This window comes from Gobius niger, assembly GCF_951799975.1.
Source record: "Gobius niger genome assembly, chromosome: 2".
In the NCBI taxonomy this organism is placed as follows: domain Eukaryota; kingdom Metazoa; phylum Chordata; class Actinopteri; order Gobiiformes; family Gobiidae; genus Gobius; species Gobius niger.
This window is the reverse complement of record NC_136853.1, coordinates 30538843-30543886: the sequence shown is the minus strand read 5'-3', so window position 1 is coordinate 30543886 and position 5044 is coordinate 30538843.

The window sequence follows — 5044 nt, the reverse complement described above, 5'->3', positions numbered from 1 at the left end:
TTGTCTTTGTTTGACAGTACAAATGCAAGCGTGTGTATCAGCGTGTGCCCAGAGGTGAGCTGCGGGGGGGCACACGCTTCTCTGTCCTCTGCAGGCCATCTGCAACTTTAATAGACTTCCTATATTCATCTAGCTGTGTTTCTTGGACATCTCAATCAGGGAGCTGTTGACCACAAACTGGCCAGTAATGACATTAGGCAGCTCTGGCTGTTTGGGAACAGCGTGTGGGTTGCCTGACGCCAGGAGGTCAGCCTGTTTCCTGGGGGCCTGCAGCCACCCAAAGGAGCCCACACAAGTCATTAAATGTTATCTATGCTGACTACAAATCTGCTCAGTGTCTGCTGTCACGTGTTCTACTAAAGATTTAAAGCTCTGCTTCAGCTAAATGAACTTACAATATGAAAAGGAAACTTTTCATTTCACTTTCACTTGCCACAGCAATTTATATGCCTTACAAAGTAATACAAATGTCGGTTCGACAGACACTGTCCTACCTAGCCCCGCCCTGGGCTTGGGACAGGACTTGAAAAGTACTGAGATGCTTGTGGATTTGCATCCGCCTACACACATAAAATGTAATCACGTCATTATTTTTGCTTTGTTTGTTTGGTCAGTACTTATTAGCCTTGGGCTAATTTGAATCCGGTGTCCCCCACTCACACTCGTAAACACACTCTCATTCATCCTGACCTGTTGTACATGTTTTTAGTGGTAGGGTAAACCAGAGTACCTGGAGGAAACCTACACTGGGAGAACATAAAAACTCTACACAGAATGGCCCCATCCAGGGATTAAACTTGGGACCTTCTAGCTGAGAAGCACAAGCACTAACCGCTGCGCCATCATAGAATTATTGTTTTCTGGTCACAAACATTTGAAACATTATATGCTTTTTTGTTTGTTATTTGTGTCATTCTGAAAGTCATAATATTGAGGTTGTGTTCTCCTTGGCCTATTGCAGATAATGAAAGGGGAGGTTGACATCTCACTAATAAACATATCTGATTGCTCTTGTGTGCATGTATCAACAGACCGTTTGTTACGGGACAAATGTTGCAGGGCAGGCCCAGACCTGCGCTAAAGGTCATGGGCCTGATGACACTAGCCTTGTTAAGGCCCGCAAAGCCCTTTGCAGCCTTTTGAGTGACATGTGATGAGGAGGCCATAGAGGATGAAATACCTGTCACGGCTCTTCTTATATTGTTCTTATTCCTCACTCTTTACATCAAAAGAATGCAAATCTTTAAATCCCTAAAGATCTTAAAAGGGAATCAGAGGAGATGGTGTAGGATTATAAAAGTGATCCCGACTGTGAGTCACAGACACTGACCCCACCTATCTCCCCCTTTCTCTCTTTGTCTTGTGGCTCCACTCTTTAAAGGAAAGCTGCTGCAGTTTGTTTTCATCATGTTTAGATACCGTTTAAGTCCAAGTCAAACAATCCTGTGTCACTGTGAGCGCAGCTCGCACTCCAATTTATAACAAATGTTTGCTCTCTAAAAGACATGGCCTGAATGAGTCTCTGCAGTGGCACCATGACTCTGTGCTGGGCTGCCTTTCATTGGAGACATGCTGCCATGCCATCACAATATCTTTCAAATATTGACTGTCCCTCAGTCTTGTACTAATTGCATGCTCTGCAGTGTTTTTACGTTTTTGTGCCCAGAGACCTTCTTTAGTATTTTTTATAGAGAAAGATAGAAAAAACATGTGTATAAACGGAAAACTTTCTCAAGTGTCTTGAATCCAGTGTTGAGTGTCAACACAAGAGGGCAGCAGTGAGCAGGGTAAATTCAAATAGTGATCACTAAAAACATTTATTGTCTGCAATAAAATGTACTGGTTTTTGTTATTATTTGTTTCACGAAAATTCTCAATCATCCAGGATCATAGATTAAAAAACAGCACCAAATCAAAACAGACTTCGATGACCAATGTTTGCAAAAATGATCCAGTTTTCGTCTTAGTCTCACCAAAGTGAGCGGTGACTGGATGATTTTCAAAAGGTTGTCTATCTAAGTCTAGAGATGTCCAGCTGTGTTGATTAAGTGGACTCTATTTATTTATTTATTTATTTATTTGTTTGTTTGTTTGTTTGTTTATTGTTATTCTTTGAAACACAAGTACAACCATTACAACACTAGTATCTTGAAATTGATCATTAAATTAGTCTATATACTTGTTACTTCATTCCCTCCACACACAGTGGTGGTAAGCTACAGTTTCCCCCGGAGTAAACTGTCAGAAGAGCGACTGCGGCAACTGTCAGTCTGACCACCATTCATTCACACACAGACACACACACGCACGCACGTACGCACGTACGCACACACACACACACACACACATCATCACACATCATTCATCCTGGCCTGTTGTACATGTTTTTGCTGGTCAGAGAAACCAGAGTACCCGAAGGAAACACATGGGGAGAACATGCAAACTGCACACAGAAAGGCCCCGTCCGGGGATTGAACCACAGGTTCTGTGAAGCACAGGCGCTAACCACTGCACCACCATGTTTAACACAATGACACGGATCATTACATGTGACTGATAGCTTGGCAGAGACAATTTGATTGTCCTGAATCTTTTGCAGGGACATTTCTCCAATTGCAAAGCTATGCTCATGTCCAAGACTAATTCTCTAAACATTTATCTGCTGTGCCCTTTAGGACCACTCTGTCTTACACCATGGTCCTCGACTGTGTTCACGCTTCCTGTCCCATATGAAAGCCCGCCCCGAAGACTTAAAACCTCCATGTTTTCTGAGTGCCAAGTCCAAATCTCGACCTCCATGTGAAGAGAAGCCGTATACCCATGCTCCCACTTCCAGCAAGATGCATAAACTTGACGGTAATCCTAACCTCTTACAAAAAACAAATCACCTTCTGCTTTCAGTACATCTTCGACCTTCACAAACCTCTTCTCTGCTCATTAAAAGTGTGTCCTCCCACATTGACCCCTACTGAAGTGGTCCAGGTAATGGCCTCCAAGCTTGTTGTTAGTACTTAATCCGTCTCTGTGATTGTGTATGATTAAGTAGAGCTCGCTGACATCCACTTTTAGCGAGGAAGTGCCCATGGCGCCGCCCTCCTGGTGGTCTTCTGGTGTGAGTGAAAAGCCTGGGGTTGGGGAAACCTGCCGCTCCATTCAGAAAGCAGACCACTAATGTGAAGACATTTTTCTCAACTCACACACCTTGGCTTCACAGCAGGCCATGGCTTTCAGTTCACTGGCCTCTGTACAAGTGTGTTGAGGGAGGGAGGTGGGCATTTTCAATACTAATTATTCCACCATATGGCGTTCTTTCTCCTAAAGTCACACTCTACCCTGCTCCCTGAAAAACCTCCCTCTATCAAAGCCAGAACTTTGGCACACACACACACCCGCACGACCACACACACACACACACACACACACACACACACACACACACACACACACACACACACACACACACACACACACACACACTGATTTGAGTCAGAAGGAGCACAAAAATTGAAAGGCCTTTTCCCCATCACAGTCGTCATCCTGGGAACTTTATACAAGTTTCCCAAAATTCAATAAAATAATAAGGGTATTTTGTGTGTTATACTGCTGTACATAGCTGCGGGGCATAGCTACTCAACTAAACTGAATTGATCTATACTGTAATATTGATCAAGTGGAAGTGAAAATAAACCTGAATTTAAGTTTAATACATTCTTTACACGCCGTTAGCAAATTGTCCTATGGCAATTGTGATGGTGACTTTATCGCCATCACTCCCAGACTCTCTCCAGACACCCAAGAAACAAGAGTAGATTGATTGACAACAACCTCTGTCCCTTTGTACTCTCGGCAAAGTGGTCCACAAAAGTCTGGGTGAAGTTGATGTTTGTGAAAGAGAATCTTGCATGTAATAAAATAGATTAAGTAACTTACCACGAATGAGTAATGGAGTAAATGAAACCTCGTCCCTCGTGAAGAGCAGTCTGGGTGGCATTTGTAGCCGCCCGGATAAAATAATTTTACAAAGTATTCAAGCTGCTTCATTCCGTAGACGGTGCTCGCTAGAGATCGAAAAGAGAAAGTCCTAAGTTACTTTTTACTTTTAATAGTGATGCTTATGTGTTTGTAGGGCTCAAGGCGAACAGGCGATATGGTGACTTCCTTCAAGATCCAGGGACAAGACAATCTTCTGCTGCTGTTGCTCCTTGTCATAGCCCAACTACTCCCCTGCCCAAGATTAAACAAAAACCTAGTAGCAGAATTTCCCGTGGCTCTGAAAGACGTCAGGATCATGACGTGTCAACAGCTCTCCCATTTCTCCAGCCCGTCTCTTCTGCTGTGGAAGACACTGTGTTTAAGGAAGCTGATGCATCTTTATTCAACATAAATAACACAAACTCACTTAGAAAACGTTATCCCACTGAACAGGAGCCTCTACAATCCCCCGCCAGCCTCTGCCAGAGCTCTCTGTCCGACCTCAGTTGTCCCACCAGCCCGTTCAGCCGCAGTCTGGACCTTAGTGGCCGAAGCAGCATCCTGTCCAACGAAAGCTTTGGTAATGTACTTCCCTATCTATTTATGAAGATATACAAGGGATATGATGGTGCGCATGAATGTAAAAGCTATGACAGTGATTTGTTGAATATCAATGGTAGATTTTCTTTCAATTTCTCCAGCAATGTTTAATTAATTGCTTGTGTTGATTGTGTTTTGTGTTTAATTCCCCTCTTTGCTTTCAACAGCTGAATCCCAGAGCACAAGCCCAGAAGGTATAATTTGTTCCCCAGTGGTTCATTCTTCACCTGTGGCCTCCCGTCATGCATCATTACCTCTCTATTCTCCGACTAACCTGTCCACCTCCTCTCTAATCTCCACAAAGCTTGATGGTCAAACTAAGGCTCGTTTGCTGCCTCTGACTTCACCTGTTCTATTGTGTAAACCTGAAGATGACAAGGTACAGGAGAGTTCCACTGAAAACGTCCAAGCTGAGTTTAGTCACAACATAACTCTACATAGTGCAAGGTCTTCCAGTCATCGTAGTCCACTG